Genomic DNA, 14,307 nt, shown 5'->3' on the forward strand with positions numbered 1-14,307 from the left:
AAGTCTATTTTCTTCATTCTTCCTTCCAAAAAAACAAAACATGTACCTTATTTGGGAGTGTAGGTATGTGAGAAAATAGGTAAATAAGTTGAATTTGCAAAGGCACAGACAAGATTTCATGTGTATGTTCGTTACAGTGTCTCCAACTCATTCTTCACTCTTACCATATGATATAGAGCACTGGTTAAGGAGATATTTAAAGTTTATTTTAGTTACAAAACAATCCCCCAGATGCTCTGTGTTAAAAAAAAAAAAAAAGCCCTAAAATTCCCCTTAATTTTACCTTTTTCTTAAACTTCCCTCTAGCCTTTGTTAAAGAGAGCCAAACTATAATGCTAACCCAAATCCTGGGTCATCCTGTCTTTGGTCATTCCAGCTTCCTCTAGTGCTATACTGAAATTAAAAGAATGTCAAAGGTAGGAAGAAACGGGGTTACTTCATAGAGACATGTACCAGGCCCTGTGAAACTTCACTGAACATCCAGAAGGAATCGCAGAATACTGTGTTACATGATACTTTTCTTAATAGCAAACACAATTTCTAAGGTAATAACAACATGTAGCACAGAAGAAAAAGGGAACTGAATGACACTGGCTAATAGAGTCTTCTAATGTTTAACCAAGTGCAAATAATTTTAAAAGGACAGGCCATTCTTTTTAATATGCTTTTGAATAACAATGCTTTGAAAAGGAACAAAGTTGTGCAGTTATTTTAGACTTTGAAAAAAACAGTTGATCCTGAAGGGCAGTGGATAGGCATAGCATCAGCTAAATATGGAATTGCCTGCTATCTAACAGGACTAGCTCGGCGCAATTTGTTTTCTTGATTCATACATGATAGAAAGGTATTATTTTAACAGCTTGTCAAATGAAAGTTTATGATGACCTCTGACAAGCTTGCACAGAAGAGCAATCCCAGCTGCTCTGTATACATTTTACAGATTTTTTCAGGCTATTTGCCTGTCTTGTGTGGCATAGGACACAAAGAACCTGCTGTAAATAAACCTAGCCCTTTCACTAATCTACAGAAGTAAACCTAATCTACACAAGTAAACCTAAAACTGAATCCAAAAGGCAAATCAATTACTACTGATATTAAATACTGCAGAATCTGCAAGTATCAAGCAGGGTGACTATTCCCCCCCTCCAAAAAAAGAAAAGAAAAAAAGAAAAAAAAGCTGCCTATTTCCCCTGACTTTACTTGGTCCCTGGCTGCCTACAAGAGTGGAGGGCACGGTGCCTTTGTTTCAGCTTTATCCTCTTTACTTGCTCCTAAAATGACTTTAGAATTGCCTCAGAGCCCTGCTGATTCCCAGGACAGAGTAGTTTATGGGGAGGATATACATTATCCCCCTATTAACAGTGCAGTTCTGCTGTAACGCTACTGAAGACATTGGAATTACACAAGGGATAATTTTTTCCTAATATCTTCTCTAAGGTTTGCTTGGTGCAAACAGGATTAAATTAACCATTCGATTAGCATAACTCTGAACCAGCTGTCAATCAACAAGCATTTAAACCACCTTCACACTAATCTGGATAACAACTGACAAAACTAAAGAGACATTGGACAAAACCATAGTTGTTTGAGGCTGGAGAAATATAAAGCAGCAGCATTACCCAGAAAGTCAGGAGACTCAGACATGAGTCATACTGATCTAGCAGAAATCCTCCATATGGTGCAAAGCTTTCCTATTACTGCATCCAGACTGCTTTTGTACTCCAGTGACAGCTTTGCCATCAAACAACAAGAAGTATATGAGCGAGCAAAAGAGGGGTGGTACATGTCAGGGAGCTCTTATCCTTGCATTAATATTTTATGGAGCCATTGCTCACTGTGGCAAGACATAGGATATAAATTACCCTAGTAGGGTAAGCCAACACATACAAGTTACCAAGCAGTGTGGCACACAGGGACATGGTTGCAAAGCTCTAAGATGCTCTTATGGAAAGTGTTAAGTGCAAGTTACTTATTACAGTACCTCTGTGGATTACAGGACTCCAGATAAAGGTAACAAGAAACACGCTGTACTTCTGAAAAGCCCAGGTGAGCAGACTAAAAAAGTGAGAAATGGCCCTTTGGGAAATGCTACAGTCAACCGATTCAGCTCCTTGGCATTAAACAAACTCTTCTGGATGACACAGAAAACCAGGACTCCCCTTCTGAGTGTGACCTTGCAAGAATGTATAACAAGATACTCTTATGGATTATACCAGGGATGCTCAACCTCCAGCCTGAGAGCTGCATCCAGCCCACAGTACCATGTCATTTGGCTAGCGAAGCTCCCCATGGGTCTGGAAATTTGGTGGTAGGAGAGCAGCACTTCCCTGCTGCCAAATCTCCTGACCCATGGGGAGCTGCAGGTCCTGTACACTGGTTTCAGAACTTGACCTCTGTGCACAGGCTGTGACAGGGCCCCATGGCCCAATCTCAGTGTGACAGATAGGAGAGAGTGGTGCCAGGTCCCCAGGACACAATCCTGGTGCACAATGTGGGGGGAGGGGGGTTAGTGCCAGGCACCCTGAAACACAGTCTGGCCTGCAGACTGACTCTGCACCACTCATCTGGGCTGCGAGGCCAAAAGGTTGAGCACCACTAGATTACACTACAAAGTTTGCTCCATGTCTTTTCACAGAGCTTGGAGAACCTACTTCCTTGTGGTGTTTAGGAAGGTTTCCGAAACAAGTGCCTTAAGTTTCTTACATCTATAGGCTGTAAGATTTAATTTTATAAAAAACTGTCAAGGCCCTTGAAGAAAACATTTCAAACATGAACCCAAGTATAAGCCAATCCAGGGGCAATTTCCCGGGGCCTCTGCTGTTACTGACTGCCTCCCCAATCTATAGGAGTTACTGCAGCCTTGTCATTTTTACTTACTCTATTCAGAAACCTATGAATAACTATGCATTTGTCAATAAATAGATCATTTTCACTTTTCTGTTGCTTGAGATAGTTCTCAGCAGCACCTCAACAGGCACTGGAGTTATTCATGGCAGAGGAAGATCTGTAAAAGGAAGTTGGTAAAGGACTAGGATATAATGGGGACAACCTGATACTTTATCCCTCTGGGTGCTGGGACTGAAACATCCCACTCGAGTAACAGAGGCAGTTAGATCGAATCCTCTGAGGCAGTTAGAAGACAGAAACAAAGGATGTTTTGTCCCTCCTTAGAACAGAGAACAGCTTGAAAGCTAAGAAAAGGATTCCAGTGTATTAATCAACAATGGACAGAAATTGACGTGAAACAGAGCCATCACCTGAATCTTGACAGATGGGAGGGATGTCTGGAACAAAAGAGCTGACTTGTCATTTAGGGATTGTCTCTGAAAAATATTTGCCTCCACCCCACCTGTCTATAGTAAGTAACTGATAAAAGCTGTGTGTATGTTGGCATATGGGAGAGATCAATGTGGTATGTAAAAAAAAAAAAAAAAGTTTAGTGCAGTGGGAAGAAATGGTGGGAGGAGAGACAGGAAGGAGGCAGAAAACACAATATGGAGGAAAAGAAAGATTTAAATGTTGAAGTGGGCTGGGGAAAAAGAAAACATGTGAAACACTGGAAAAAAGACAGGAAGATATACAACATGATCTGCTGCAAAGGAAAAGAATGGGGTGAATTCAGAAAGAGTGAGAAACTATCATTAAAGAAAGACATAGAGCAAATTTGTGTTTAAGTTCATTCATAGAAAGTTTTTGGACATTCAAATAAAATTAAAATGGTATAATATGATAGTTTCATTGCAAGGTCCAAATACAGGAAAACATTCTACCAAGGTTAGTATATGTGGAACAAATTTTTAAGTCCCATATTTTTATTACTTCATGTAGGCTGTACATTTAGCATTAGTTTCACATTTTCCTTTTCAATAAATGAGATGAACAGAACCAATAAGCCCAAGTGTCTACAAATTCACAGTAGAAAATACTGTTCTTGAGAAATGACAGGATGTACAATCTGTGGAAAGCTAGATACTGGTCCTGGTCCTGTGTGTTGAGATGGATAGAGATAGTGACTGCATTGGCAGAAGAAAAAAAAAAAAAAAGTCAGGAGTTGCACTGTACTGAAAGATGGTTATGATTCCGTATTCTCTGGGCAAAACAATTGGTTTGCCTTTACTATGTTAACTGACAGCTAGAAGACAGGGCAGAATGGCACCTTTAACACTAAACTCATTCAGAAAGGCGTAAGCTTTCCTAGGCTACAACCTACTTCATCAGATGCTATGAATGTTTACTATGCTTATTGCAACTTGGTTAAAGAACGTTGCTTAAACAAGGCAGATATACTCAAACTGATGTGTGGGACAACATTTACCATGAAGTACTTAAAGGAATAGCTTGAATTAATCTCTAAACAACCAGTGATTATTTTCAAGATCTCCTAGGGAATAAGTGAGATCTCAAAGGACTGGAAAACTGCAAAGACCCTATCCTTATTAAAAAAAATAATTCTGGGACAAGTTACCAAACAACTGATTTGTAAATACTTAGAACAGTGATTTCCAAACTTTCTAGAATCAAAGGACCCCTAGACAGACTCAAAGAACCCTTCACAATAATCTCAAGTCAACCCATGGAAAAATGTTAGCTCTTATTTTTCAATCTGTTTTGAACTACAGAACAATAACAAAGCAATTATTCTGCAAAAAATGAAGGCAGACAAGGTTCCTTGGGTGAATTTGATATCTTTTATTAGACCAACCTAAATGGTTGGAGAACAGTTATTAAGCAAACTTTTGGGTTCAAAAACCCTTCGTCAGGCTAAGGAAGCTGCAGCAGTTGGTGTGTGCTCTTCCTGGATGGAATGAAAAGTAAACAAGCCAGGGGCTGGGCTGGGAGTCTGGCTTCTTTCTTTTTCATGTTGTACAGTTTCCATTTCAGACGGCTGAATTTGATATCTTCCATGTTGCAGGGGTTTAGGTTGTAGCCGTGTTGGTCTAAGGATATAGGCAGACAAGGAAGAGCACACACCAACTGCTGCAGCTTCCTTAGCCTGACAAAGGGTTTTTGAACCCGAAAGCTTGCTTAATAACTGTTCTCCAACCATTTAGGTTGGTCTAATAAAAGATATCAAATTCACCCAAGGAACCTTGTCTGCCTATATCCTTAGACCAACATGGCTACAACCTAAACCCCTGCAAAAAATGAAGAAAGCCACAAAAGGCCTCAGCACCATGGTTGAGTATCTAAGACTTAGAAGTGATAAAAACAACCAGCAGTGCTTTGTCAATAATATACTGTGTCACCTTCTTTGACAGGGTGACCAGCTTAGTGGACAATGGAATCGTAATAGATGCTTTTAGTAGTATATTTGACACTTACGAGCATGTTGTGTAAGTAAATTAGGAAAAAATGGTCTAGATAAAAACCATTCCATGGTGGATGCATAACTGATTGGGGAGGGAGAGAAATCACTTTCAGAGATTTTGTATGCATGATTCACTGGCAAACATGGATGCATTGGTGAGGCGTAGGGGGTGCACGCGGCTGCATGTGCACCCCCCGAGATTGGTGGTGCACCCCGTGAAAGAAGTGCTGTTGACACTGCTGGTGGCACCTGCCGGTGGTCACTGGTCGCCACCCCCCACTTGCTGCCGACGCTGCTGGTGGCATCTACAGGCAGTTGCTGGTCACCGCCGCCACCAGTGCCCACCCCCAACACCACTGTGGCTGCCTGCAGAAGCACCCCGTTTGCTGCCGCCATGCCCCGGCTACCACCGCCTGCAGGTGGTTGCTGTTCCAGCCCAGCCTCTGGGGGCACATGTCATTCATGCATGGATGGCACTGTCCTCCATCTAGTTCTAGTCAATATTTTCATTAACAAAATAAACAACAGAATAGAGACTGCAGTTTAAAAATTTGCAGCTGTCACCCAGCAGTGAGGTGTTCCAAGCACTTTTGAGGACAAGATCAGTATTTAAAATACTTGACAAGCAAGAGAGATGGCCTGAAGTGCAAGCGTACAGGTGGGTGCTCCCTCTCCCTGTTGCACTGCACATACAAGTGGGCACCTCCCATTCCACAGCACATGTGCGCAGGCAAGCACGCCCCACACCACCCCACCTGACCATCAGCTCCCTTGTAGCACTGTGCCAATTCCTCCAGCACTGTGGGGATGTCCTGTGCTGTCCAAAGCCATGCAGCTGGGTCAGGCAGCAGAAGCTAGAAAGGGAAAAGGAGCCCCAAGACTATGGTTGCTTCTGCAGCAATGGCAACACTGTCAGCGGCAGCCAGGTAAGAGCCCTGGAGCTGCATATTAACTCCTTACAGGCTGCATGCAGCCTGAAGCCACTAGTTCAAGGACAGGCAATTATTTTGGCTGAAAGGCCACTCTGGAGAGTTGTCGAGGGCTGCAAGGGTAGCACTGCCCCTTGACAGGTGCCCTGCCCCCAGGTCACCATCTTAGGACCAGAAGTCCCACCCCCTAAGCCCTGACCTTTGCCACCGTAAGTCCCTTCCCTCACCCTGGAAGTACTCCGTTTGGGAAGAGGGTTTGCCATCTTAGAACTGGAAAAAAACCCCAAACTATATACTAAAAATAAAAAATCCACAATAAAATACTTTAATTTTATTTAAAAAATATATTTTTGTCCTTATTTGTGTTTTTGCATCATGTATATAGAGGCGATTGCATAATAGCTCAGAACGAAGTCCTACTCTTCTATATAATGGGGGTATAGGTGAGTGGGTATGGGGTTTGTGGGGCACATGGAGAGGGAGTGTGTGTGGAGGGAACTGGGTGTGGGGGGCACATGGGTGTAGCAGTGAGCAGGGCCTCCCCCCCTCCCTGGAGGTGCACAGGTGTGTGTTGGGGGGTGCATATGGAGTGGTGGGGTTTGTGGGGGGTATGGGGAAGGGTGTGGGTGGGTGCGGTGTTTGTGGGGTGTGTGATTGTATGTGGTTGTGGGATTTGGGTAGGGTGGGGTGTGCATGGGAGCCTCCTGTGCATGCCCCCTTGAGCCAGTCAGCACTCACACCTGCCCCACAAAAGCCCGAAACCCCCACACCCTGCAGTGCCTCCCCAACACCAACAGCATTGGCCAGGCAGAAACTGTTGCTCAGCGTTGGGGGAAAAGCAACCCATCTCTCTCTCTGCTGCTCGGCGCTTCCTGCTATAGCCACCTAGAGCCCATCCGAGGCTCCTCTGTGCTGCCACCGCTGCCCTGTGGGGCAGCTCGGAGGCAACAATGACAGCAGCAGAGCTGCAGGGCAGTCCATGGGCAGGCTGTAGCAGGAAGTTCTTGGCAGCGATGAGGGGGAGGGGCCGCTTTTCCCGTGCTGAGCACCAGTTTCTGCCCAGCCGGCGCTGCTGCTGCTACTGTTTAGTGTGAGCAGGTGAGTCTGAACCAGGGGTGGGGTAGGCTGGGTTGGGACTATGGCACAGATCCCCACTGGTACCATGAGGCTGCGCCCAGTGGCACTGGCAGATGGAAAAAGCTGCCACCGCCTGGTCTGCTTAGAAAGGCAGTCCAGCTGTGGAGCTGCCCCAGCCCTGCTGCGTGCCCAGGCAGCAGCAAGACATGTCATAGCCAGACGGTGCTTGGGCCAGACAGGACCGAGAAACCCGCTGTGGGCCGGACAAAGCCCCCCTGCGGGCTGGATTCAGCCTATGGGCCATATTCTGCCCACCCCTACACTAGTTCAACAGCACTGTATTAGCAGAAGTGTCGTATGTAGAACAATGGAGGTAATAATCCCTTTCTAGTCAGTGCTGCTGAGACTTCAGCTGCAGTTTTGGACCCCACATTTAAGAATCATGTAAAAAAATAGGACAGTATACAAAAGAGCATAACATGGATGAATAGAAGTTTGAAAACATGGTGTGCAAGGAAAAACTAAAGAGACTAGGTTTGTTTATTTTAAAATAGTGGTCACCTACTCCTCATGGTATACTGCTGCGTACCTTTCTATGGATTAATGTTCAACTGCTGTACAAACAAATAGTGAGACAGTCCCTCCCCAAGTACTTTCAATACAAGATAAAACAAGGCTCTCTTACAGCTTCCCGGAAACTGGACCGTGGTGGACTGGTAAAGTGCCTTCTAATGGTCGCAGATGGGTATGAGGTTTGTTGTGAAACTACCATTCCTTTTCTATAAATTATGAGCACAACTTCCTGTCCCACCTACAATCAAAGGAAGAACTTTCCATCTTCTCCCCATCTTGGGATAGCAGCCTTCTCCTCTCCTCCCTGGCTGGTGCAACAAGAACATCCCTTCCTGCTTAATACTGCATACACATACACCTTCCCCAAGCTCCCTTGCTATTTCTGGTTCAGGGGAACATCAAGTCCAAAGTAAAAACGAGGGGGGTGGGGGAGGGGAGGACGACAACACATGACTTTCCAAAGAAACTCATAAGTTGCAATGTTCCAAGGAACCAGGACCTATTTAATAGCTTGTGTCCAGATCGAAAACGTTATGAATGACTTCAGAACACACAGTGACTCAATGTCACCTGCTAGTATAGTAGGATAGTGGTTTTGTCAAAGCAAGTTTTGGAGATCTGTCGTAAGAAAGAGCAGATTCTTCCATGTCAGAGTTATGGAAACAAAGTAAAACTTCCAGGAACTGCACTAGTTCATGCCTGAAGTGAGTTTCTATCCTTACTAGCTATCCATACTCCTTGTAAGCACTGCTATCATAGAAATGATTAGTGCACAAGTTGCTCCTAATGGCTACTGTCTCCCAGCTAGAAACTGTAGAGAAGGGTCATCCTATTTGCTTGCTACTGTCTGTGCACGTATCTGATCCACAGCCCATTAATTTCTATTAATCTTGATGCATTTTGAGTCATCTGTTCCTGACTAGGGAATGACTTACAGAATGTGAATTTTTATCTCTGAATTGCTTTACTTCTAAGAGATACCTACCTAACTAACATCGACTTAAATAATTGTTCATGTGAACATACAAATAGCAGGAAGTATCAACCAAACACATTTCTAGTTAGTAAAGGTGAATACTTACATACTTACTGCAACCTCTCCAACTACTGCCTTCTTTCCCAATTGCCTTAAACAAAAAGCATGAATTAAATTGCAAATGAATGATTAATTAAGAGGCACATGGTCCAAAGGATTGAGCCCTGGGCTCAGAGACAGGAGTTCCTGGGTTCACTCTCAGCTCTTGTATGAATACGCAGTTTAGCATCGGGTGAGTTGCTTATCTATGGACCTCTCTGACTATCTGTAATGTGGCAATAATAACAACCTACCACAGGGGGCTATTTACACAGATTAACTAATGTCTGTTAAGCACTTGGTAAACATTGTGGATTTGTTAGAAGGAATCAATCATAATCATCAGATCATAAGTGATATTCATTTTTGCTAAAAAACTGTAATTCCAGCATCTTTTATCTCCTATGTACTCTCTAGGCCAATGCCATTTTTCCAAGCACTTCTAAATTTTGTTTCCCTTTCTTAAATCCTCATATCTGCAAAACATCTCTTAAACTCAGCCCACTTCCATCAGTCTCCTACCCTTCAATCCAACCCTCACACACATGCGACTCATGAGTATCTGTTATTTTTCCCATCTTCTTTAATTTTATTCCTTTCCCTTTTTTTCTTGGACCTTGCCACATGGCTTTCCTTTAGCATGTCAGCAAGCTCTGTCTTCCACACAGGAAGAGAACCCCCCCCCCCCCCCTTTCCCAAACCTCCTTAAAATATTCTAAACTGCCTTAGTGGACAGGTTCTTTTGATCTACACAAGTGAGCAACAAATGATTTAAGAGGAACAAGCAAGCTCTCTCAAAAGGGCTTAGCAGATATTCACAAACAGTACAGAGACCAATTCACCTTCACCCAATGGGCATTAAGACTAGCAGAACTTGTTCTCAGAGTAAGCTAGTCTTTTCTGTCTGCAATTTTTTGCTAGCTCTGAAAATGACCTTTGGGAAAATAATGCTTTCTTGGGTCCCAACAATGGCAACAACTGAACCAGTGCTGATCACAGTTCAGCTGCAAGTACAAATTTACTCTGAACAGGTTTAGAATAAAAAAAAAAAAATGTTTAAAGCCCTGGCAGACATTAAAATACTGACATGACTGGGATCTGAGAAATGTTATATTTCATCTCAAACACTTTGCTTCCTGGCATGCCAGATGTGCATGGCAGGATGTGCAATGTTTGGGACAGGACATAAAACTCCTCAGATTCAATCATACAATGGGGCACCCTACAGCCAGTCCCCATAACTTGGACTTCTAGGGCCAGAGCTGAGAAACTATACTGATTGTCTGCCCTGGTTCTGGACAGCCCTGGTACGTACTGCAACCCAGCACTTTAAGCGTGAGGGATATTTTTAAACTGCCAGGCACAAGGGTTGAAAAGGTTCCTGGTGGGAGCAGCCGGACCAGAACAGCCCTGGACAGGTTCCAGACCTGGGGCTGTCCAGGACCTGATGCTGACAGTCAGAATTGCTGATTGATAGTTTTAGTGTGAAGGGGCAAGCCACACATTCCGTTTCTGGTGCCATACACTCCAGACACAGATGTCTGTGGAACACCTTTGTGGCTGATTTGCCCCTGGCACATGTTAACTGTGCCACATGTAACATGTGCCAGGGTCCTAAAATGCCAGTAGCCACCTGGATCCAAATACAAATTAACTCTACCACTGCTGTTACCACTAATGCGGCTGGTTACTACAAAAACAAAACTGCTAGAGTAGCACGGCCTTGAACAATCTAAAGCAAAAACATGGCTCAACTTTCCAGTTATGTTTTCCGGATAGTCTTAATGAGCCAGCAGCCTTTGGCAAGGTGAGCAAAAAATTATCTTTTCTTGTTGAATAAGTCTTAGCTGAGTGAAAGTTATTTCAGCCACTTTGATTCTGTCCTTAATTCATTCTACCGAAGCTTTGTCCAATGTCGGTCTTGTGAGGACTGAATGATAGAAGGCTTAAAGAGGCATGCTATACACAGCTAACATGAACATCTGCCGTGGTTAAGCATATGGAACCATTCAGCTTAAAGCAGGAAAACTAACAGAAAAGTTACTAGTGATATAGAGGTCATCTCTAGTTTTCAATTGTTATTAAAAACTTTCCTGGAATTTTCTATGTGTACAGCTACTGATTTTCAGTACAAGATGATGTATATGATATTTAACATTATATCAAATGCAACTTCTCTGTCAAGCAATGCCTAACATTTTCAGACAAGAAAGAATCAGACTAGAAAATATAATTCAAAAAGATATAGCTAAAATCCACATATAGTATTTCCAGGTACAGTTTTTCCCAAAACAAGACTCATTTTTAACATTATACTAAAAGAAGTCACACGAAAGTATAAGTGGAACTGGATCTAGCTAAGCCATGTTTGGAGAAACATTAATGAATAAAGGTAATCACAGTAAAAGACAGAATCTTTCTATACTACTGCTCTTAGAATCCAGGTTATTTAGGACTGAGTAACAGAAGAAGAAATATGCAACTCCCATTCACAGAAATTACTATAAATAGTGAGCCTTTGGCTTTTTGGACACCTGTGTTCAATTAACTAAGGTATGCAGCACACATACATGAAACCGTTTCAACTACACAAAGCTGGACAAGCACACAAATTAATACTCTCTGAACCTATAACCAAATGTTTGAAACAGAAGCAGCAGTAAGGAGGTAGCCAGCCATGCAACAAGAAAATGTGCTTTACATAAAACACATTTAACTTTCCTGTTACTATTCGAACTTCACTTCTTTTTTCAAGTATGAATACTACTTCAGGGAAAGCAGAACCAATTAACTTGGTTTACAATCACAATAGCTTGCAGATAAATAATCTCTCTCAAGTACTTTCTAAAATGGCTCCTTTGTTTCAAAAACCTTTGTAACCAGAACAGTTAGGATCTGAACATCAATCTGTCTGGATAACAACAGTATTTCTCATAATTTTTTTGTATAAACCATGGCTTCTTTCCTCTAACACAGTGATTCTCAAACAAAGTGCTGTGCCACAGCACCAAGGGGTGCCTCGAGATCCTTCCAAGAGTGCTGTGGGGTGCCATGCAATGTCAGCACTGGTAGATATGCGACCATGATTCACAGGGCAAACCCAAAGATTTCCAATGGGAATGAACAGCGTTAAAAATACTCTGACTTGTTGTGGTCTCTCTGAGTTCACTGCAATAGAAAAATTGCTCCATTACTTTTCTATAATCAATATAACAATAGATGCCTTGAGTCTACAAAGGTGCCTTGAGTCTAAAAAGGTTGGGAGCCACTGTTCCAATAGCTTTTTTAAAGGGGCTGTAAAGGAAAGAAGGGCATATCAAACTGAAGACTGCAAACCTTAAGGACTATGGAGCAAACTTTGAGACGGAGCTGAATTTTTAATATTGCAGAGGATGATGGCAGACCAGGGCCCTGACTGATCTCCCTTACGCTGCTGCAAGTCCTGTAATTTCAGGGAGTTATTCCGAATTTGCCACTGTGCAACAGAGACAGACACCTGGGGCCAGATTCAGCCCCTTCAACACCTGCTTCCCACCACCATCCTGGCACGCAGTTCCATTGGTATGAGGATGGTTGTCAAGCCATCAGCATGACATAAAGACACTGCAGAGCCGCAGAGCAATACACCTGGATATCTGCCCAGAGCCTACCAGCCTGCTCCCCTCTTGGGGGTGCCGAGAGAACCATTTGTTCCTGTGAAACCACCTGATTTCCAACCTGCCAGGAGCCTCTGAGGGTGAAGGGACGCACCTGACTGCCCTGAGCCCGAACTGCACCGAGTCTCTCAACTCCTTCCACCAGAGGACCAGACCCTGAAAGCCCCTGGACGAGCCAGGACTGCGTGACACGGCCAGACGTTGGCGGCGACTGCAGCTCTGCGCAGCATCCGCCTGCCGTGGCAATAAAAGCCTCTTCTCCCTCTCGCCCCCTGCCCTGCACACTGACATCCCTCCCAGACACGCACACATATGCACACCCACCAACACCCCCCCCGGCACACACGTTCTCACCCCCCTCCACACGCGTGCACCCCTCCACACGCACACACGTGCACACCCCCCACACACGCGCACACTCTGGACCCCCCACACAGGTCCCCATCCAACTCGCCACCCCACACAGAGACCCCCCCACCACACAGGCACGCTACACACACACTAACCGGGACAGTCCCCGCGCCGCTGTTTCCAGCTCCGCTCAGACAGGCACCGGCCACAGCCCCCCCCGCCCGGCGGCGCGGGCGATGCTGTCGCTAGGCGACCCGCGGTAAACCCGGCCCGGCCCCTGCCGCAGACGAGCCTCCTCCTGCGCCGCGCCGCGCCTCGCCCCTCCGCTGCCGGCGGCGGCTACCGCAGCCCCATCGCTCCCGCCCGTGCCCGGCGGCTGCTGCGGGAAGGAGGCTGCTGCTCAGGCTCCGGCTCCGGCGCTGGCGGCGCGGGGACGAGGCAGCGCGCGCAGGTGACGCAGTGGCCGGGCGCCCCCTGGCGGCGGCAGCGGAGGCGCGGCGGCGTGGGCGGGGCGGCGGAGAAGCAGGGTACTCTGTGCACACAGGCCCTGCGCCCCCTCCCCTAGGCAGTGTGGGCCAGACCCTCCCCTCGCCCCCCCGGCCCTCCGTATCCCCCCACCCCGCTCCCCCTGTTCCCAGGCACTCACAGGCAGGGGCAGATGTTGCTTTAATGAAATCCCACTGAATGCTTTGAAGCTGCTCAGTCCTTGCCCTTGGGTAAACAGGTCTGTGTTCCCAGGACAGGTGTTTTCCCAGATGTTTCTTTGAAGCTGGCTTAATGTTTGCAGCTGGCAAGGGCGCCCCCTTCCCTGCTCTGCAGGAGAGCGCTCTGTTGTTGGAAGACGGCTCCGGTTCCTGTCCCCAGCCAAAGGAGCAGATCTGCAAACAGACAGCTTTACACATTCTCCTCATTCGCTTTTACCAGTTATTTCTACTCGAGAGCAAATATCACGCCAGCAGATCCATAGGGAAAATGGTAAGTTTCCAAAGCTAGGCATGAAAAAGTTAGGAGCACCCAGGATTAAGGTTGCAACCTTTATGCAGCCCAGTCCACCTGTGTACTGTAATGCAGTCTTTAATTGCTTAATCTACTTGACTTTTTTGGCTGGCAGGACACGAGCAGTGCCAGCTCCATCTGGGGGCTGGATCCACATGGTACTGGGTCAGCTGGGGCTTGGTGCAGTCATGGGGAAATGGCCTCACCAGGGACAACACAGCTGCATGAGGCCAGGGCTGGAGCAGAGTGCAGCTCCGGAGGAGCGGCCCAGCTGCGGCCTGGTCCAGCCATACGGCAGCACAGCCAGGGCCCAATCCAGCTGTGCAGGAACAGCTGCGCTGG

At 45.5% G+C, this 14,307-nt stretch overlaps 1 protein-coding gene across 6 annotated transcripts in view; it reads right to left on the bottom strand.

Moving 5' to 3' along the window:
* ELMOD1 (ELMO domain containing 1) overlaps positions 1-13,695 on the bottom strand; it is a 62,259-nt gene extending 48,564 nt beyond the window's left edge. For 2 of the 6 annotated variants that reach the window (XM_019482011.2, XM_059720912.1), the window contains exon 1: positions 12,713-12,815. The gene's annotated coding sequence lies outside the window, so the exon portion shown is untranslated. Of the gene's footprint in view, positions 1-12,712; positions 12,816-13,124; positions 13,387-13,615 lie in introns of those variants that run through there. The other 4 variants (XM_059720908.1, XM_014600665.3, XM_006259016.4 and 1 more) reach the window with 4 other exon arrangements.
* Between the last annotated feature and the right edge of the window lie 612 nt (positions 13,696-14,307).

This window comes from Alligator mississippiensis, chromosome 1, assembly GCF_030867095.1.
Source record: "Alligator mississippiensis isolate rAllMis1 chromosome 1, rAllMis1, whole genome shotgun sequence".
In the NCBI taxonomy this organism is placed as follows: domain Eukaryota; kingdom Metazoa; phylum Chordata; order Crocodylia; family Alligatoridae; genus Alligator; species Alligator mississippiensis.